Here is a 23,261-nt window from a genome sequence, read left to right on the forward strand (position 1 = left end):
GTGTCTGATGTTTGTCCCTCAGCCAGGGTCTATATAAAGCGCTGACGTCAAAGGCGGACATGCTCGATGGGTACTGGAGCTGTTGCCATTGAAGAAAGAGAAAGAGAGAGAGAGAGAGAGAGCGGGGAGGGAGGAGGAGGAGACTAACACTTGTTACATTCACACATACACACGTACAGAACGGCGACGACAGCAAGGCGGCAACTGTGTGCTATCCCACTGCAAATACACCCTTTCTCTCTCATTTCTAGCCTTCACACCCGGCGAAGCAAGCAGAAGTTGGAATCTGCCATCCGCATCTTTTTTTTCCAGACCAGGTGAGAAACCCATTTAAACTATGCAGTAGTTCCACCTCTCACACTGTTTGCAGAAGAGGGTCCCTGGTGAGTAAGCTCCCGACCGATGTGCGTGTGTCTTCTTGTGTTACGGTTGCTAAATTGCCAGCTATATAAATTCTGATTTTTTTGGGGGGGGAGGGATGGGGGATTGATGGTGTATAACTTGCCTATATGGTGTTCGGGAGACTTTGGGCGGGTCAGCCTCTTGCCTGTGTTAATTACACAAGATTATAATCGCCACCGAGGGCAGCTGCTGATGCTGGGCGGTCTCAGACCCCGTAAAAACGCTTGAATAATGCCTGACCCTAGGGATGGACTGACGTTCAGCGATTACAGTACAGCGCTAGTTTGCCGCCCGAACCTCGGCTGGACTGAGGTCGATTTCAGGACCCTGGACAGAGTCAATGCGAACCCTGGGCTGTAGTAGGTGCGGGAGTTTCTTTTCAGGACCCTGGACAGCGGAATTACGATGAGCCGAGTGTGTGATTGATGCCGCTGGGTGGTTTCAGGACCCTGGACAGCGCTCGCCTGTTGCCTGAACCAGGGCGGGTGCTTCTGGAGGCGTTCCAACAGTAACCACCATGTGTCCATATACACTGTATTTCTAAGTGAACCCACTGTCAGAGCTTACTAAATTGTTGAGGGCACATCTACCTTGCAAGGGAAGGAGCTACGAAATAATCTAATAAGGGAGACACGAGCTGCCAGTTGTCGATTCAAACATCTAGAAATGAGACAAGATCTGATCATTTCCATGACTGTAATTTATTAATGACCCAATTGCTCGCCCAGTTCAGTTGCGTTGACAGTGTGTCTCTATGTTCTGTATTAGTCAACCATTTATAAGATATTTCCATTCGTCAGTCTGTTCTGTGTGAGCAACCCAGTGTGTTATGCCGGGCTATTTTGTATTTTAAAAAAGATGATTGTAAAACTTCCATGAACACGCGCTTCTGGTTCACGTACTGATCTGCTACGGAGTTACGCCGAATGAAATCCTTCCACGTGACTCGGATGGGAATATCTACGTGGCTTGGTGTAGGTGGAAGGGAGGAGGTTATTTACTTGTTCGGTGTTCTCCTGAGGGTTTTTGTTTTAATATGCATTAGTGCAACATGCAAGCTTTACTTTTATTTAATGCAATGGTCATGTGCGGTTGTTACCTTTCAGAAATGGCTGAGAAAGATTCATAGCCAAACAAAAAATTCTAGGTCCAGCAAACGTAACTTCTCAAGCGGTTTGTTTAGCTAGTCTCGCCCCTGGAACATGGGTCAGCTGTGAGGATGTGAATTATCTGTGGTGCTGTGAACGACTGGAGAGAAATGATGCATTTTGCAATCGAAGACCAACTGCTAGAAGAAGCGATCTTGAGTTTGTAAGCTGTTAAAGTCCCTTGGAATAAACATTGATGAAAGCTTGCGTGACGTTTAAAACAAAATCGAATTTGATGGATTCCTGACTCTCCATTTGATTTTCAAAACCTGTGTCTAAAATAAATGTTAATAACGCAGAAACTTCTTGCAACGAGCCAACGCTATCTGCTATTGCAAGGTCTGGTTGACACCTGATGATCGCATTGCGATTCTAATTGACTGTGTCAACATTTCCCATTTAATTTTGCCAATTCAACTGTCACATTGTATTTGCAGACTTACGTTTAGGTGGCTCTGTGGGGTGAGTTTAGATGTCGACAGGCAGAATTTGGAGGTGGAGACGGTGCAGAGGTGGGAGCACAGTGTTATGTGACCTTAGAAAGCTCAGTGGCACAGATTTCCTGCGGGCTTGACTGTCAATCAGTATTCCTGCTTCCATTTCCAGGACACAGCCAGTCAGATTACAAAGTTGCTTGGTTGACAGGACACTAAGCCTTCAACGTCAGGCCACAGTTTGGGATTGGCAGAAGTGAGTAGGAAATTGTTTGGGTGGGTAGATGATGAGAGGTGGGCATGGGGAGTAATCAAATGTGGGGTGGGATGATGATGTGGTGTAGTGTATGTGAGTGGGGGGGGGGGGGGGGGAGATGATGAGAGATGACGGGAAGGCTGATGGTGGTGGAATGCTTTGAGACAGAAGAGGCAGAGATACAGTTCTGGAGCAAGATTTAGGGGAGATCACTGACCAGAAGCAAAAAATCAGAGGCCAGATCAGGGTAACTATTGCAAATTAAGTGATAAGATCAGAGACCGTGTAAAATTGGAGGCCTGCGTGAGGAAGACTGGAGGCCCAAAGAGAGGATAAGAAGAATTGTGGGGAAAGAGGGAACTGGAATGTTGGTGGTGTGAGTTGCCAATCCAGATCCAAGCCAGTCAGTGTATAGAAGTTTATTGACTACTCAGTCTCACAGCAGCTTCCACCTGCCAGTGCCATGTGTGCTCACTGTACATGTGTGCAGACAATTAATAACCAACATCTGTTTATTCTAAATCTTAAATAAAGACATTAAAATGAAACAATATAATTAACCAAACATTACAACAGTGAAGGTTTGGGGTAAGTGGTGATTTGGTAATGTCTGATCATGGGGTGGATGATCATGGGGTGGGTCTAATCAGGTAGATTGGATGCAACAAGTTCTGGCTCCATTTAATCTTTGAGTTTTCCAAGATGTAGGAAACCTTTCTGGTCCAGATTAAATTTAAAATAATATTGTTAAACACTCATAACCTGATAAAATTTAAATTGCCAATGAGTCCCATGATTTGGTTTCTTGTCTTTCCCCAACTCTCCCCCCACTCCCACCTCATTGAAGTGAATAGAATAGGGTCAGATTCAGATGTTTAATATTTTAACACTGTATCCAACACAAACTTATTTCTTATAGCAGTTAAAATTTGTGAGCAGCATTTCATGATCTGAAGCAATTGCTTGATACTAGTGGGTTGATAATGAAGAGACTACTTCGTGAATGCAATCTAATATGCAGTCATTTGTATTGACCTGACATGACTTTTACATTCAGATTTCCTATTGTTGCTGAGTTTTGATGAAATTGATGGACCAGTGAAAGGTCAACAGTGAAGTGAAATTATATTGATAATTTCAATTCCAGCTTTCCTCCAAAAAAAGTAAATGGGTGTGGGAAGAATAGGAGTTAGAATGTATGATAGAAAATATAATATTGACAGATAAGTATTGATTTAAATATTTTAAAACATGCTGTTTAAAGGTCACTGATTGTGTATTTATGAGGTTCTTGATATAACTTAGATATTTAATTTGTTAACTTGTATAGGTGAACATTAAATTTTTGTTTCAGCATTTCTGATGGGAAATTTCTAGAAAAATAAATTAGAAAATATATACATCTTCATGATATGATTGGACATTATTCTCATTTATCAGACTAATAATTTTATGACATGGAAACAAAGTTATGATTGTACAATTGGATGAATATTAGCTTTGCAACATACTCAGAGAGGGCACGATCTGGCCTTTTTGAGGTAATCCACAAATTGCAGAAAACGGAGAAGTATTCATAGAATTACAGTATTATTAAAGTGCCAAAAGAGTCCATGCAGTCCATCAGCTCTTTAAATAATCATTTCACTTAATGATATTTACCTGCTTTCTCCCTATAATCCTGAACATCTTTCCTTTTCAAATAACAGCCTAATACTCTTTCCATAATCTGCCTCCAACATATTATCAGTGTTACTGTTTCTTCATAGAGTGGCATCATAGGCTCAGTACTGCACTGTCATATCACTTTAAGGTTTCCTGGCAAATTAACGTGAGGGGTAAGATGATGATTATCATCATCTCTAGTATTTGAAGGGAGACTTCAATAATGGACCTGGAGTGGGGTGCAGAAAACATTGACTTGGCAGAATGGAGTTCAAAGTCATTGGAAGACTGCATTTCATTTTGATGATGCTTCTCTGGATGTGCTACTGTAATGATTTACTGAGAAATAATCTTCCTCACTGATGGGAGGAAGAAGCCTGCAGGTGAAATCAAGAAGGTCCATGAGGCCAGTAGATAGAGTTTCATATCAGACTCATGGATTCAAGGATGAAAGTGATTTAATGATCTAAACAGGATGGCAATGATAAGGACAATGGCACATTCAACTGCATCCTGTAGTGTGTATTACGTCAACCCTCTCATTCTGCCTTCTCAAACCTACTCCACCACATCACCCCACTCTTATGTTGCAGGTACACCCACCCCTCTCCTATCAAGGTGCTTTTTTATGGACACATCCACAATTAACACTCCTTATACAATGGCATATCTCACATTATCACCATCAACAAATATCCTCTTCATTTGTTCACTGTATTCATATTACTCTCTCTCTCTCATCGGTCTCTCCTTTCCTCTCTTGGAGAAGACAGCACAGAAAATGAGAGATGAGACAGAGAACTGGGGATGGCCTGCTAGCAATCTTGCAATTGATAGCTGCTGAGGGGGAGGTGCCAAGCAACAGAGAAATCTCAGCCTGCTTGGCTCAGAACACAGAATTAAATATCTGAAAGCCTCATGGCATGCAATACTCACTCATGTTAATTTGGTGCCAGCAGCCAGTGAAATATAGGGCATGTGCGTAATGATCACTTAAAGTGTCATTAGCTTGACAGCTCAAACTCATATCTTTAATCACTTAAAAGGGCCTTTAAGTGTCTCTGAGGAGATGGCCCAGGAAGATGAGGACAGTGCCTGAAGAGATCATTTCCCTGTGACGGTATACCATTACACAGGCCTGTACCAGCTCAAATACCCACACTTCTCCGATAAGGCAAATTGTTGGGTTTCATCTAATGACTCCCACATCACAAATGAGCATGAGCAGGGGTTACAGATAGGGGGAGTCAGGTTTGGACGATGCACGATGCTTAAAGCTCTGCTCACCTCAATAAACGGAATAGTCTTAAAGCAGCAGCAAAGCATATGTGGTAACTGGCAGCTTGTTCACCCATAGTATGTGTAGATATTGAAATAATCCATCTTCTTTATGAGTGGCATGATGTTTCAGGCCTTTGTTGTGCACATAGATGAGTCATCTTCGTGAAATGTTATAGACAAGTTCATGTTGACCTTCACACATTGCTTGCACTTCTGACAATCATCTTAAACAGTAACCTTTTATTTTACCACAGCAACAAAATATCCCCACCCTCATTGCTAGCAGGCAAGGGCATTTGGGCCACCAGAAGAATGATGGTGAAATATAACAGGGAAATTGAGCACTTCCATTTCACATCCAATTTTCCTTGGCTTGTCAGTGCCTCAGATGCTACCTTGTGTTCATAGGGCTGGGTCTGCTCTTGTTCAGGGAGAGTAGCCATTGGCCCCTCAAGGGCCTGAAACCCCCAAGGACGTCAGCCGAGAGCAATTCAGTGGTCAGCCCATCCTACTTCGTACTCTGCTCAAGCGACAGAAGTTGCATCATGTAGAAGTGTTGGGAAGAAGAATGCAGATCTTGAATGCACAAGAATATCACATTGCAATGTTACACAATGACTGGTAAGTTGCTGTTCGGTCTTGCAGCCACATAAATACTATTTCTTCCCATTTATGTTGGCTTCCCCACTTTCGTTTGCATCCTGGCTTTTGACTCTTAATTAATGATTAATAAATAAATAATGCTGAGCACCGGTGGGCTGGGAAAAATGTGCAGTTGTTTCTAGGACGGCTTTGTCTTAATGTCATAGCGTGGCTGCAGCATGGCAAAAGTGATTTTTACATGTGTTGTCAGATGGGTGGACTGGGGAGGTAAAATGCATCTTGCATTAGCGACAGTATTCTAAGAATCCTGTCCAGCAAATGAACATTGGTGCTGATGGTTTTGGTGCATCATATTCTAACTCCTCCTCGCAATTATTTGAAGAGGCGCTATGCTCTGGACCTTCTTCCTCCTTTGGGCCCAACCATGTTCCCTTGCAATTTGGTGCGGAGGTCAGTGCCCTATGGCCATTGTGGAGACTCTGACTGGCCCCTACTGAAGGATGCCTCAAGATTAGATTAGATTCCCTACAGTGTGGAAATAGGCCCTTCGGCCCCACAAGTCCACACCGACCCTCCGAAGAGTAACCCACCTCCCCCCACCCGACTAATGCACCTAACACTATGGACAATTTAGCATGGCTAATTGACCTGACCTGCACATTTTTGGAATGTGGGAGGAAACCGGAGCACCGGGAGGAAACCCACGCAGACACAGGGAGAATGTGCAAACTCCACACAGACAGTCACCCGAGGCTGGAATCGAACTTGGGACTCTGGTGCTGTGAGGCAGCAGTGCTAACCGCTGAGCCACTATGCTGGCCCTAAAAGATGCATCCTTTTGACCTGAAAAGCATCCTCAGCATATTCATGTCTTGCCCAATGGTGCATCTGGCTTTTTGAATTGTTTTCACTTTTTCTCTTGTGGTCTCATTGATTAAGTTCTTCATGGGTGTCATCTGCCTATTCAACAGGTATCTCTTGGCCCTGAGGAAATAATTGATAGGTGTGCTGTCAGTTGTGAAGGGAGGATGAATTGCTTCAGGACTATATGGCCATGAATTTTGCACACACTTCCATAAAGATCCCTTTACCATTGTACATTGATGGAGCTGGAGTTCATGTGGTTGATGAGTACTCCTGGGAGATGAGAGATTGCTTCAATTGCCCTGCATTTGTGCCAAGCCAGCGAGAACTACAACCCTGAGTGCCCAGTCATTCTGACTGGCACCATCACAGGAAAGGTGTACGTAACTTCTGGTTCTGGCAGACAAGCCATCATTTGCCTCTCAAGTGTATTTGTGCGCCAGCTACCATACGATCCTCCAATTGTCTCTGGTGAAATCCTGGAAAGATCCAGAGGCACAAACATTAAAGCTGTAGGTGTTATAGATGATAAAGTATGGCCACCAGACCAACGGGGAAGCAGGTGCCAATCTAACAAATGTAACTTAAGACCCTGAGTCTTCTTGAGAAGCTACTGTTCCCATGTGTTGAGGCGGTTTATCCTCTACCCACATATTCTTTTTAACAGGTTCTGTCTCCTGTGAACTGCACCTGTCAGCTGATTCACCTTTTCCTGTGGAGCTGCAGGACTGTGAGCAACCAACTGTCATTGCTTCTGGTGCTTTTGTTCTGTTGCTAGAGATCACCTTGGTTCTTGCATGAAGACCAAAGTAAAACAGCTCATGTTGTCCCTTTGTTGATCTAACAGCTGAGAGCTTCTGAGTGCAGATCAGACTCAAAATCCGAAATGCGTACAGTCAAGGGTATCAACTCTTTTGTTTTTCTCCTGCACATTTTTCATGATCATTTGAAATGTTAGTGTTGGAAAATATAAAATCCATCTTACTATTTGCACAGTATTAACCACTGGAAGTCACAGTTTTAAATTTTCTCCACTCCGTCATAGGTGTGTGAAGCTCAACTTCAGACAATCTCTCAGCCAACATTGTGAACTTTCCATTTCATAGCACCTATCCTTATAGTTTGTCTGAATGCAGTTACTGATTTCACGCTAACTGCATTTCCGACATAACAGAAATTAGTTTTGCTATTGGGAAGCATATCTTTAGAAGGTGCTGTAGCAAATGTTTGTCTCAGTGCATAATTGCTACATATTCAATTCAATTTGAATTTGGCTATTTTTGTCAGTGTGACTGGAGAAATGTTATTTGACTTGCACATCTCACAGTCTGCCATGTTTTGAAATGTCTTTCCTGGAGAGGCTGTGCTTTGGTGGTAGACTGGCTTACCACTAAATAGTAGGTATTTGTTTGTAGTTAGTTCTTTGTTTCAGTGTGAGGTATATTAGTGATGAGCAAGTGAACAACTTTATTATCACAGATCATCACAGATTGGTGCAGAGTTCTTGAAGGAACAACATTACAAGATCATAACACCATAGAATGTAGGAGCAGAAGAAGGCCATTCAGCCCATCAGTTCTGTTCTGACTTTCAATGAGGTTATAACTGATCTGATAATCCTATATTCCACTTTCTTGCTTTATCTTTATAACCCTTGATTCCTTTACTGACTAAAGGTTTATCTATCAGGGAACAATCATATTTGTATGAATGCTTTCACTTCTCAACACTGCTATCCTTAAGGAGAAAGTGAGGACTGCAGATGTTGGAGACCAGAGTTGAGAGTGTGGTGCTGGAAAAGCACAGCTATGCTAAAGTTGATGAAGAGCTTATGCTCAAAACATTGACTCTCCTGCTCCTTGGATGCTGCCTGACTGGCTGTGCTTTTTCAGCACCACATTTTTTGACACTGATATCCTTAAGGCTACTTATATTAAATCTGTAGTTTTTTGCATTTTTGTCTCAAATCCTGGACAGCTTTTTTGGGAATTAACCCACGCCCAATCAAAATGGAGCAGGAAATTTTCAAATATGTTGTTTCTTAACAGCCTGTGGAGAGCTAGTTTAAACAGTATTTATCATAGAATCCCTACAGTGTGGAAACAGACCATTAGGTCCAACAAGTCCACACCAACCCTTTGAAAAGTAACCCATGCAGACCCATTCCCCTATCCCATTACTCTATGTTTACCCCAATTAATGCACTTAACCTACACATCCCTGAACACTGTGGGCAATTTAGCATGGCCATTTCACCTAATCTGCACATCTTTGGGAGGAAACTGGAGCACCCTGAGGAAACCCACACAGACACGGGAAGAATGCGTATACTCCACACAGACAGTCGCCCAAGGCTGGAATCGAACCCGGGTCCCTGGTGCTGTGAGGCAATAATGTGAACCACTGAAACACCATGCCACCCTCATGTTATGGACCAGATCAGACCCCCTTCAAATATATCAAGAAGATAGCCTGGACCCTAACTTCTCCTTTTTTAAAGGCAAGGGTAAAGGTTACAATATTCAGCTTTAAGCAAAGTACACTTTATTCCTATTCCACAGTTAAAATACAAACCAAAGAAATAAGAATTGATCTAACTTTAAATCTGTTGGAAAATTTAACAGAATAATAGATTATTTAACTACTAACCTGAAATTGTTCCAATATAGTAACATCCCATAACAAAGGCACATTCTGTAAAATAGATTGGCTCATGTGCAATGTTTCTCCAATCCAGGAGGAAAGAACATCACAAGAAAATTCTGGCAGATAGAGAAAGCTCAAATGTTTTGCTGTAGCAGGGAGAGATGTCTGGCAGCTTCAAAACCCCAGCAACTGTTGAAACCTAAACTAAAACCCTGGTTCTGTGTGGAACCTGATTCCACCCATTCAGGCTGCTTCTATTGTTCCAATTAAAAAACCCAATGCCCTCACAAACTGTTAACTTTATTAGCGTGGAACAGACTGCTTGGTATCACTGTCTCAACCTCTCTTCATTTAAAAAAAAACAGGACAAAATTTACACCTCTTAAAGCCAAAATATCATCACAGTCAGTAAAGCAATGAATTAGGGTAAATGGGAGTTGCATTGATTGGAAAAATGGTTGGAAGAGTGCTGTCTGAGGTGTGGTGTTGAGTCTCAATGCTGGAGTTCTATTTTAACATCTCCTGCCAGCCTGACCACACATTTTCACTAAGTTTTATCCTTATTTGCTTCATCAAGCTGTACTCCAACAAAGTCCATAACAGCCGATGATGGAATTCCACTCCCTTCCCCCTTTCCCCATGCTTCGTCACACAGAGGTGGTGCAGCAAAAGACTTGGTTTTTTTTAAGCTCAGGTGCATTCTGTTGCATGTTCTGTCGCTTTGCTGTTCTCCACAGGATTTTCTGACTGTCTTCCATACTTAAGCAATTTTGTTCAGCTTTTTAAATTCCCAAACACCTTTTTAAGATGCAGCAATTTAAAACATAGGAAAATGAGACTATCATTCGGCCCTTTGAGTCTGCTCTGCCATTCAATATGATCCTGGCTGATCATCCAAATCAATGGCCTCTTCCTTGTTTTTGAATTGGCTTTAATTAGATTAGATTCCCTACAGGGTGGAAACAGGCTCTTCAGCCCAACAAGTCCACACCAACCCTCCAAAAGAGTAATCCACCCAAACCCATTTCCCTCTGACTAATGTACTGAACACTACAGGCAATTTAGCATGGCCAATTCACCTAACCTGCATAGCCTTGGACTGTGGGAGGAAACCAGAGCAAACCCACACAGAGAATGTGCAAACTCTACACAGACAGTCACCCAAGACTGGAATTGAACCTGGGACCCTGGTGCTGTGAAGCAGCAGTGCTGACCACTGAGCCACCATGCCACCCATGTGCTCAAATGAGTACAGTGAAAAGTTTATAAGTCACCACTTACAGCGCTATCTTGGGTACAAAGGTTCCTTCGTACAATCCTTAGTTACAGAATAGAAAAATGAAGGAAAAGTATGACCGTCAAGTCAGAAAAACAAGAGGTACAGTTCAAATGACAAACATAACAGTGTCCCTCCAAAGACTCTCCACAACAAATCTGTGCAGGGAGCCTCAATGTGGTCTGACTGCTGGCTGCCACCACATTCCACGTTTGGCCAATATCCCCATTCCTGCTTCCAGCCGCAAGTGACCGTGCTCTGGCCTCTGGCTGCTAGTGTCCCTGCTCGAGCCCCTGTCATCTCCTCCGACTCAGCTTTGGAAGTTGGGGCTGGGTTTCTGTGGCCGAGAGAAGGGAGAGAGGGAGAAACTAAAAAACAAAGAAGAAAAGGAACAGGTGGAGTGGAGGAGCTCCATTTCCACTGTACTACTCCATCGCCGTTTTACCAGAAGATTTCCCCATATCTTTTGCTTCCTTTAGGCCCAAGTGCTATATCCAATTCCTTTTGAAATCGCACATTTTTGGAGCTTGATTGCTTTCGGTGGTAGAAAATTCCACAGGCTCACCACTTTCTGGGTGAAGAAATTTCTTCTCATCTCACTCCCAAATGGTTTACCCCCTTTGCTTAGACTTTGACTCTATCATCCCCACTTCAGATTCTCCCACCATCAGGAACATCCTTCCTGCATTGACCATGTCTATTCATCTCTCTTTATCTCCTCACTTCTTTGATGCTGCTGGACATTTGGAGAATGAAGCTGACAAAGGTCGGTTTAGCAGGACTGTTATCACTGCTCTGTTTATAAATGTGGCAGCAAATCAAGATCGGCTGGGAGACTTTAACAAGAAACAAAGACTGATTGACATATCATGTGTCTCTTGTGGGTAAGACCAGGGAAATCATTTAACAATTTATTTTATCCAACTTGATGAGTTACATCTAATAGCTGCCCTCAAGCTTAGATGACAGCTGCCCTCAGCAGCCTGCTCCTACTTAATAAGAATCAAACTGAGTCCTTTATGTGAAAACAATTTGATTGTAAATAAAATTGTTTGATCCTACAATTAATTAAACAAACAGGAAATATTTTGAATTATTAAGCCTTCTCTTTTCAATTTAAAAAAAGACTGATTTTGGAAATATTGAAGTAAAATCACAGCACATGCTTATATTCTTGCGGTTTAGCTGTCTGCTGGATAAGTTAGTCTGAGTTTCACTGATTGGCTGGAATTACAAAGTGTAATGCAATGAGAAGAAAGCCAAATGCAGTGCCTAGTCTAAATTTCAGTCTTGGAGCATTTCAATGCCTTGTGTAAGTGCTGCCAATCCAGTTGTCACCTGGAACAGGAATGAAAAAGATATAGAGTGACTCAAAGCAGCTGGACATTGGGCAACTTTTTATTTCCATGTAAATTTTGGGGATGAGTTTTAAGTCAGATCAAATTGGAGTAAAGTCCAGTCCAGGTCAGAGGAGACCTCAAGTTTTCTTGTGGGTGTACATAGCATTCCTGCCTCTTTCTGGAGCTAAACTGGCCTATGTTGTTGTCAGACTCCCTTTGGCCTAGTCTGAAGCAAGCTGCAAGTCCTGTTGTAAAAATTCATCGCATCGATGCACATAGATAGTCAGACCCTGTAAGATGTGTCTGATTGAGGCAACAGATGAAAGAAGGTCTGCCAAAAAGTCCAGCAAACTGGAGAACACGTCTGCAGAAATCTAGCCCATTGGTCAGCAAGGAGTTGAGTACAACTAGCTCCATTTCCTGAGGATCAACAGTATGGTGTTTTACAGCAAGGATGGTCGAAGTCAACATGCAACATGGAGATAGCACAAAGAAATGCAAATGTGATAAGGCTTTCAGCTGCACATTGCATCTTGACTGTGTGCCTTACTGAGGTGTGAATGTGTTTTGGAAAGAATGCCAGAGCTGCAAGCTTATTTAGGTAGACAACGTGGCTGGGATGACAGGCAGGGTTTGGTAAACACGTAGCCAGATAACAAGTAGCGCTTCATGGCATCAGTCCTTGGGTTGCCTACCTGGTGTATGGTACTAGTGGAGAGCCTTACCTTAAAATGTACTGTTTTCTTCTGCATTCATGTCTCGCATGGAGCCTGGCTTCTGCAATCCACCAATGGTAGTGCCAGTAATCCATTGTGGAGAATACACTGCATTTCCAAACAGAGTAATTCTCTTCACATTCACTTCCCTAGCTGTCAACAGGGGTTTGACAGTTCTCCCATTGCCCAGTGACTCCTGTTCTTGCTTCCACAAGATTATCTGTGTTTCTGCTGTTTTACATTATCTACAAAATCAGGTAATTGATTATCTGAATACTTTTCCAACCTATCAAAATGTTCCAATCTTTGTTATGACCTTTAAGTGGCTGCAACCAATAATTTCTTTGAGGATGAATCTTGTTGGATACGTTACCACCTGTATTCTACAAGCTCAACTTTTCTATTGTGTTTCCTACACAAAGCATAAATAGCGGAGACAGCAGAGCTAAATGATATTACTCTGTTGGTGCATGGTTTGGGACTCCTCAAATTTTGTGGAGTTTTAACTAGGCAGAGTGCCTGAATCTGCCCTTACTTATATATGTGAATGATAGTGTGTGTACTGTGACACATAAGACCATAAGATGTAACAGCAAAAGTGGGCCATTCAGCCCATTAGGTCTACTCCATCATTCAAATGAGATCATGGCTGATCTGATAATCCTCGACTCCAATGTCATGCTTCATCCCCATAACCTTTAATTCCCTTTTTGGTTAAAAATCTATATGAGTCGATCTTTAATATACTTAATGACCTATCCTTGACAGCCTCCTGTTTTTAGAATTCCATAGATTCACTGCCCTCTGAGAGAAGAAATTCCTCCTCATCTTTATCCTAAATGAGTGACCCCTTAATCTGGGATTTTGCCCTCTGGTCTTAGAGTCTTCCAAAAGGGGGAACAACCTTTCTACAACTACCCTATCTGGCTGCTTTAGAATCTTGTTTATTTCAATAAGTTCACCTCTCATTCTTCTGAAATCCAATGGGTATAAGCACAACCTACTCAAACTCTCCTCATAAAACAGTCCCTCCAAACCTGGAATCGACCTAATCAACCTTCTCTGGACTGACGCCAATGCAAGCATATCTTAGTAAAAGTGACCAAAACTGTTCACAATATTCCAGCTTGTGTCTGACTACAGCCATGTATAATTTTAGCAAGACCTCTCTATTTTTATATTCCATTCCCTTTGAAATAAAAGCCAACATTTCAATCATCTTCCATTTGTAGCTCTTGACATCGTGTAAGTTCAACAAATTTCAATTCAGGGTTTAGTCCATGTGCTTTAATATACTACATCCCAATGGGAAGAACATATTGACTGGGAAAATAATGGGAGCATACAGGGTTCAGGCTGGCTGGCACTTTGTTGTTCCCTAGTTATTTTGCGATGGAGAAAATGAGACAGAAAATGTTGGAAAATTTACAGCTTGGTGGACATAAGTCAGGATTGTTGACTTACACACAGCATTGTTTTTGATCCTGATTAACACTTTTTACCTTTTCTTTACTGTCAGTCATATCTTTCCTGTCATTTCAATAGGCAGATTTCAGCACAAACATATCTTCAATACAGTTGACCTTCTAGGTTGTATTGTCTGGAGAATTTGTGTGAACGCTTATCACATTCCCCTTCTTTATGCAGTGTTATTTTATAGTCGGGATAAATCTCTGCACCTTATCTATAAATGGTTTGTGCTGTTATGATTGGCATTCACTGGTGGCCAATTCTTGGGTATTGGATGTGTGAAAGTATGAATTCTGACTTGTTAGCCGTATCTGATAATGCTTGTCTGATAAACAATGCGCATGTTTGCTTTCTCCTCAGGAAGGCTTGTTGAATGTAATGTACTGATTCAACTATTTTGTCTATAACCACATTGCAACTAATTTTCTTTGCAGGGGAATGATAGGTGGATGGATATTTATTTCTGTAATAGATAGGCAGGAAGCTAAAGGAGTTCAGGATTCAATTCCAATATACCTGCCATAAATTTGCTGAAAGACTGCAAAACCCTTCCAAAAATGCCAATACTTAGTAAATTTTACCAAACTTCCAAACAGAGAGGCATTGGAGATCTTTTAGACATTTATTTTGAAATGCGTATTGATGTCACCGCGGGTTGATGTTGTTGTGTATGGATATAGAAGGAGACTAAGCTTTGACATGAAGCCCACACAGTGAAATGGCCTGCCAAATATCTTTTGTCCTGGCACACATCTAATCCATGGAAACTTAAATAAGTTTCCTGATAGTGCCCAATGCCCACCCATGGAACTATATCCCAGTATTGAGTCAATGCTTTCAGAAAATAAAAAAAATGACAAAATAAGAGAGTAGAAATGGAAAGATAAAAATGGCTGGAAAAGGTACATTTTATTGAAGACTTTTGTTATGCAACCATCAGGACTATATGCAAGAATACTATTGTAAAGAGGGAACAACATTTTATACTGCATGAGAAGAACTGCTAATTTGTTGGCAATTCGCCAAGCCAATAAGTAAAGGTTTCACTCCTAACTCTTAGTCTGTTTATGCCCAAAACATCGATTCTCCTGCTCTTCGGATGCTGCCTGGCCTGCTGCACTTTTCCAGCACCACACTTTTAGACATTGACTCTCCAGTATCTGCAGTCCCCACTTTTTCTTAAACTCCTTAACTCTGGTCACCTCAGCTAAAGAAAGCTCTTTTCATAAAGAGACAGAGGCAGAATAAGAAGTGAGATGGAAAAAGAAAGATAGTTTTAAAAAATGCAACAGAAATGACTGCAAAAAAGAGAGAGAGATGGAAAGATATGTAAGCAAATTGTTTGTGTAATGAAAAAACAAAGGACTGGAAGATATCAAGGGAATATTATTTCTTCTGTGAAAAACACCATAACGTAACAATTGGTAGCATTAAAAATGATGGCTATACAGCAAACTACATTTATATAACACCTTCTTTATAATAAACTATCCCTAAAGGCTTCTCAGGAGAACTTTCAGACAGAAATTTGGACTCTGTTTTTAATCGAGCCTTGACTAAAAGTCTTCTGAAAACTCATTCAGTGTGTGCTAGCTCTGAGGTTCAGGCAGTTTTTATTTTAATCCCATCAGAGTATTTTAGAAAGATTGATGTCTGTAATAACCTTTCGATTGCATGAGTTCTGTTTAACTTTTATGACTGAGTTGCTCTGTGCACGTCAATTGCTTTCTCTATTGCTGTTGTAATTCAGTGGCCTGTATCAGAGTGAAGAGTGGATCCTGAACTCACAGATGTCAGCAGTGGGTCTGCCTCAGAATTTGGCTGCTTCTGATAGGTGGTTGTGTATGAATTATGGAGGAGAACCTGCAGGTGTGCCAGGTAAATTCATACAACAGTTCAGGAATTCAACACCTGGAACAAGGAGAGACCCCTCTGAGCACTCTCTGGGTGTTTCATTGTTTTGCTCACACCTCTACTTCCCTCCCCCACCCCCCAACAACTCTGGGTGCAGTGAGGTCACCTTCATTTAGTTGCCACCCTGCTGTCAGTGAAATGCCAACAGAACCATTCAAGTAGCCCTTAATTGGATCTGTAATTATGCTAATTGGCTTGCTACTTCCTCGGAACAGAATCTCACTGCTGGATAGAAACCCCAATGATGGGACAGCCCCAAGTGAGGTTCCTGCTATTTTACCTCATCTGTCATCCATGAACTGGTAAAATGTTGCCCAATGTTGCAACTTTTAAAAAATTGAATAGCACTTGAAAGTGTGATAACATTTTCATTTTAAATAACTAATTGCTGCATACGTAGCCAACAACACGCAGCTTACATCTGCTAAGATAGAAACACTCGATTCAGAGTTCTGCATTAATCACCCAGTGACTATTTATAATCTGTTATATTTGCACACACCTCACAAATACAGCTGCATCAATACTATAGATAGGTAGATGATGTTGCCTCTATACAAATACAAAAATGATTAGCAACACAAAAGAAGACCATTTTGGGCTATTGTGGTTGTGTCAATTTAGAAAAAGCTATCATCTCTAATCCTCCCTGTCCAACTCTGCATAAGCATGCAGATTCTTCATCACAGTTCCATACCACAGTAGAGACACAAACAAAACATTGCCTTGGAGAATGAAACAGGAAAATATAGGTGCGCTATTACCCAGTTAATAAAAAAAAGGCACAAGGCATATTCTATTTGTTTACTGAGAATATAGGCTCTTTGGGTGTGAAAATATGTCACTTCTAGTTGAGATAAATGAGCCATGTCACAAGCTTGACTTTTTATCTTAAAATGTCAATGTAGCAATTAGCGCACCCAGGATTGTTCAGCAAGTATTATCCCATCATTGAATCATAGCTAACAATTAACATAAGGGGCAAATATTTTACACTGAGGTTTGGTCTCATGAGGAAGTGGTGGATGTGAGTACGATTACAACATTTGAAAGGCATTTGGATCAGTACATGAACAAAAAAGGGATATGGGATATGGGATATGGGATGTGAATATAGTTTAGTTTGGGATTATGTTCGGCATGGACTGGTTAGAGCAAAGGATTTTTTTCCATCCTGTATGACTCCATGACTCTATAATAGCTGACATGGGACAATCAGTGTCCTTTATCAACAAATCAGCACCCTCTTCTTCTATAGTGTAAAATATTGTGATCATTTAAAATTGGCATTGTGTTTGTATATGTCTTGAAGAATGCAATGCTTTGGCAACATTCACAACTATTATTAATATTCAAACAAGTTAAAGTAAATAAGGAACCAAATGAGTAAAATTAAAATTTGGAACTGGAATGTTGGCAGTGAGAATGAACAATTGGACCTGTAATAGGAATGACAATCTCACTCATTAATAAAAAAAAGCCTCAAAGTTTTGAAAAGTTATAAATAAACCTACTGAGTATGTGAATTCTGCGTGTAACAGAAAAGACGAAATTGCTCAGAGCTCCAGGGAAGGCCCTGTGGATCTTATTAAAATATTCTGATACATCCATCATTTTGAGCTGCACAGGATAAATTCTAGAAGCATAATAATCATCCAAATCTAATCCTTCGGGTATCCCAGGTTCTCATTGCTCCAGTATTGGTGTTTGTGTCTGCAGCTGCCTAGAGTCTAAACAATGGAACTTCCTCCCGAAATATTTCGAATTTTCTCTCCTTGATTACAATTTTGGTCATCTACCCTCACGTTTGCTGATAAGAATCAGAGCTAATATTGTTTTAATAAGCACTGCTGTAAAGAGTCTTAAAGTATTTTAGCATTGTTTGTTCAGGGCTACAGTAACGCTAAATAGCATTGTATGTCATCTTGCAGGATAGTCCTGGTGGGCTTAAAAGTATTACTTTTTGGCAGAAGTCACTTATTGTAGTTTAGACAATACCATTCTCAAAGGCATCCCAGGTCGTGAATTTTCTTCATTTTTCTTTAATTAAAGTTGCATTATTGAATAGGGATATTGCGAAGAGCTAAGAGATCTATTTGAAATCTTTGCTTCATTCATTACTTTTTTTTTGGAACAGACTTTTTTATTTCTCATTTGAAAAAGCATTAGCTTTCAGGGCGCTGTTTCCTACTGTCGAATATAACTGGGACCTTGATGCTGATAAAAGCACAGCTGCACCATGTTAGTCCCTTAGCTCCGAAAAATAATTACACATACGCCTGCCTTAATTTAACCTTTAAAATCAGCAATGTTCATTTAATAGCTTAAGCTGTTAAGCCTGTGGAAATGCTTTGTTTGTTCACACTCATGAATTCCTGACTATATTATGAACTGTTGATTGATATCCTGCATAGTTATGACCATGAACTGCATTTATGAAGCATCTTAAAACATCTCGGAGCAGGTTAATCAAAGAATATTTGAGAATAAGCCTCATCAAGTGATATTAGATTACCAAAAGCATTGTCAAATAAGGAACCATTCAGCTCAGATGGGAGGTCATTCTGCCCCTCGGGTCTGCGCTGATTCTCTTGAAGAGCAATCTGGTTACTTTCCCTACCCTGCTGTTTCTTCATATCCCTAAATATTTTAAAAAGCCTCCTTCAAGTATTTATCCATTCCACTTCGAAGATTATTATTTAACTGATACTAATCATCCAAATCAAGCAGTGCAATCAAACCATAACCAATCATAATCAGTACATTTCATTTCTTGGTGTCTTAGTCACCTTAAATCTGCTACTTTTCAGCCATTTTAAACACCTCTATCAAAGCTCCCCTTCACCTTCTCTGCTCTAAGAACAATCTACCTTTTCCAATCTATCTGGGGAAATGCAGAGCCTCGTCTTTGGAACCATTCTGGTCAGCCTCATCTATACACTTTCTGAAATCATCATGTCCTTATTAATGCCAAGGTTTGGACAATCCAGTTCAGCCTGATCTTCTGTATCTTCAGGCAAAAGTTATGACTGCCGATGCTGGAAATCAGAGCGGTGCTGGAAAAGCACAGCAGGTCAGGCAGCATCCAAGGAGCAGGAAAGTCGACGTTTTGGGCAAAAGCCCTTCATCAGACAGACTTCTACCACATGCTGCCTTTTTCTTGCTTTATCTTTCTCTGTAACTCTTTCATCCTCTTGTGCACTCTGGTTGTCCTCCATACCTCCGTTATAAGAACATTCCCAGATGTTTCCTGAACCTTCTACTCCTTCGTGGCTAATCATTGCTCTATTATATTGGTGCTGATCAATCTTAGGCTTTGCTTTGTCTGGGGCTTCAGTACTCTGAAGTTAGTTGTCTAGCAATATGGTTATTTTTATTTAAGGCAGCTCCTTGTCCTTCCCTACTTGGATTTCCCTATTATAATTACCCTTCCTGAGATGTCCTCCCATTGTGCCACTTCCCACTTGGCCCACTTCAAGAGTCAATGTCCTCTTTCTCAATGGGTAGGGAACGTTATAGTCAAGAAAAGCCCCCTGAACACATTTCCGATATTTCCCTCCTTCTCTTCCTTTGACATGATAATAATTCCATTTAATATCGGGGACTTGGAGTCTCCCATTCTCATTATTCCATAGTTCTTGCATCTCCCTGTTCACCTACAAATGCAAAAGCCAATCTTGAACAGATCTCAATGCTCCACAGTAGTAGCCCCAGTGCCCAAAAATGTGAGGACTTCACTCATATGTTATATCTTTAGCCATACATGGACTTGGCAGATCCTCCTGTTTCAGTTCTTATTATTACTCCGCACTGGGCAGAATTCAGAGGTTACTGGTCAATGCAATCCTGTTTTTCAACTTCCATACTTATTCTGCACACTCTGACTGCAGAACCTCCATCATCGTCCATCCTTTTTTGTTGGTTCTAACCTGGACCCCTGGTAGAATGTTCTGGACCTTTTCATGATAGTCCTTTCTTGGCCACTTGAGAGAAAACATAGGGTCAGGGTCTCAAGTCAGATGTAGAATACTGTATGTCTGTTCCCTAGACGTACTGTATTGTGCTCCTATATTTTACCTCCTGTCCCATGCATCCATTTGACTTACAGTGCCAGGATTGGGACTGGACTTGTTGTAACCCACACTGGTATTTACTGTTAGATGTTGGTATGACATAGTGGATTCTTGTGCTGTGTGTCTCTTCCTGCGTTTTCAGATGGCCTCCCACTTGTACATCTCTGTTCTGGCCAGGGGTTAATTTTTTTCTGCATACTGTGATTCAGGAAGCATTCAACTATCCACTTACACTGTGGGGAACCCAGCCGCTCCTCAAACTCACAAAACCTTGGTTTGAATTTGAGCAGTAGAAACATGAGCCTTCAATAAACGTGATGCATCAGAGTTCTTGAACACCACAGGAATTTCAGCTAACTATTCAATCAGAAACTTCAGAGAACAAAGAAAATCCTTCTTAGCGATAATTGCTATTAACTTGGTCTATGATTTTAATAGGAGAAAGTGAGGACTGCAGATGCTGGAGATCAGAGCTGAAAATGTGTTGCTGGAAAAGCACAGCAGGTCAGACAGCATCCAATAATATATTTAATATATTAACTTACACGTACTTTTCTACCAATCCTCAAAACCAAAGACAAGTTATTTTCTCATGTTGTACAAGACCCATTCAGACATGAAGGTATTCAAGAGTCAAACAAACAATTACAAGTATTATTAAGAGTGTCTTAAATATAATTTAAAATGAAGTTAAACAAAGCAAAAGGAAATCAACTATGTAATGTGAAATATATTTAAAAGAAACAATGGGATACTTGCCGTCCAATACTTCTTGGACTGCGTCTGCTTCAGAATTTATATTCACATGATTCTGTTTTCCCCAGATAACATACAATGTCGAGAATAAGTACTCTACTGCATAAATCACTGATCTTGGCCTTGGCAATTGCAGAGGCTGTTGGAACTGACTTTGTAAGCAGTGGTAGACTAGAGTGAAACCAAGTTTTATTTCCATGTAATTGCAGATAAAAGCAAGCCTTTTTCTCTTTGCACAATACCTTATTTCATAGCATGTTAGAGCATAGAATTCTTAGCAACTCACAATAACTATCCACCTACACATAGACTCTGCTTTACAGAGTACCTTTACTGTGCTTAATCCTCAGGAATTGCCTGTGGCTGAATTATTCTAAAGCTGGAAATGAGGTCAATGTTAGAGCAGGGAAAATTATGAGCACCAATGAACATCACATATGTACATAAATCGTTCCAGGGTGTGCTGAAAGCAGAAAGTGTTGGAACAAAAATGCATTTTAAATGAGACAGGGTCAAGCAAGGGTTTGGAGTGGTTATTATTAGTTCAAGGTCAAGCAGTTCAATTCATCTCTGATTCTCGCCACATGCTCGTAGAATTTCTTTCCTGTTCAAGCTTGAACGTTAAGGAAGAAAGTCCTGAACTTCAACTCCAAGCCAGTTCAGTGGGCACAAGTCTAAATTGGAAATAAAACATGGGACCAGTCAATGCTTCATTACACTCTCCCATCTGAGTTGGAAGGCCATGGGTTGAAGTCCCCACTCTTGAAATTTCAGGACAAAATTTCAGCAGTGTTAGGTTGTGTCATCTTTCAAATGAAATGCCATCCGTCCTCCCAAATTGGGATAAAATATTCCTTGTCACTGTTTAAAAGAGCATGGGAGGTCAACTGAATGTCCTAACCAATATTTATTGCTTAATTGGAATCACTAAAAAAGCAAATTACTTATGCAATAAGTCAATCTTTATGGGAGCTTTCTGTACAAAAGCTAGCTACTGCACTTCCTATATTGCAATAGTGAGGATGCTCCTAGTGTACTTCATGTGCTTCATGCCTGCTGAATGACATGAAAGGTGCTATTTAAATGTAGTTTTTGCTTTCTGAAGGTAGAGAGGTTCTTGCCTTTTCCTATCAGAAGTTAATGTCCATAGCTTTTCCTATATCGGAATTTCTATTCAGTTTTATTAAATTACCTAATCAGCATTGAATTAAAGGAATAGAGTGACAGATGGATAGATGGAAGCCTTAGTTTGAAATTACTTTATTGATTATTTATAAAACAGGTAATCATTTTTCATACCTAGATTTACATGTCTGTTTGATGATGCTAGCAGGAGACCTGGTGCTTATGTGATGTTATGATACCTATAGAGTATGACAAATTTTTTAAAAAGTTTGAACATTCAACGAATGACCAAAACAATGATAAAACAAGGTTTCGAGTTTTAAGACTTTCTCTGTAATCAACAAACTAAAGACAATATCAACGGCACGGTGGCTCAATGGTTAGCATTGCTACCTCACAGCACCTGGGTTCGATTCCTGCCAGTCTCTGTGTGGAGTTTGCACATTCTGCATGGGTTTCTTCCCACAATCCCAAAGATGTGCAGGTGAATTAGCCATGCTAAATTGCCCACAGTGTTAGTCAGGGGTAAATATAGGGGGGTGGGTTTCTCTTCGGAGGGGCAGCGTGGACTAGCTGGGCTGAAGGGCCTGTTTCCACACTGTAGAGATTCTAATCTAAACATTTTTTCCGAAGGGTACTTATTGTCCAAAATTCAGAGAAGATGCTTAATTTTACATTTACAATGGCCAAAATTTCCCTTCTCATGCTTCTGCTTAACTCTATCTCTCAAGTTCACACTTCATTCACCAGGAACCAATCCGAAACTATTTTCAGCTCCTTTGTGTTTTCTTCTCTGGCTGGATGTTCTCCATGCCATGAACTAACTTTAATGGTGAAGGTTGAATTAGAAAGCCAACCCTCTAGCCAAAGCTAGGAGTAACTCTCAGCTTTGGTTAGACCCTCAAAACATGGTGTCTTCAATCTGAGTGTGAATTCCCAACTACTTCTTCAGGGATGAACAATAGGTACTTATTGCCTCTATTTTTATGCTGTCTCTTGGATCCTTGCAGGCTGACCTCTCTGTGAAGATCAGGGATGCATTAGGAAAATCTCAATAAACCAACAGTACAGTTGCTTGCCATGGACTCTTTTGTTCTCAAAACCCAAGTTTGTGGCAATGTGAATCACACGGGCACTATATCTAGGCAGAAATGTTAAGCAGTTCAACTCTCGACTCAAAACTGCATTCTCTTTTGAACAGACAATTTAGTTGTAATTAAACAAAACCTGATATTACTAACACCATCTTGTGACGTGGAGACTAATAGTCTACCCACCATCAACACAGCATT

At 40.8% G+C, this 23,261-nt stretch overlaps 1 protein-coding gene across 1 annotated transcript in view; it reads left to right on the forward strand.

Moving 5' to 3' along the window:
- Positions 1-267: 267 nt before the first annotated feature.
- Positions 268-23,261, forward strand: part of LOC132819527 (synaptosomal-associated protein 25) — a 128,974-nt gene continuing 105,980 nt past the window's right edge. The window contains exon 1 of the mRNA XM_060831083.1: positions 268-317. The gene's annotated coding sequence lies outside the window, so the exon portion shown is untranslated. The remainder of the gene's footprint in view (positions 318-23,261) is intronic.

The sequence above is a fragment of the Hemiscyllium ocellatum genome, chromosome 10 (genome assembly GCF_020745735.1).
Source record: "Hemiscyllium ocellatum isolate sHemOce1 chromosome 10, sHemOce1.pat.X.cur, whole genome shotgun sequence".
Lineage (NCBI taxonomy): Eukaryota > Metazoa > Chordata > Chondrichthyes > Orectolobiformes > Hemiscylliidae > Hemiscyllium > Hemiscyllium ocellatum.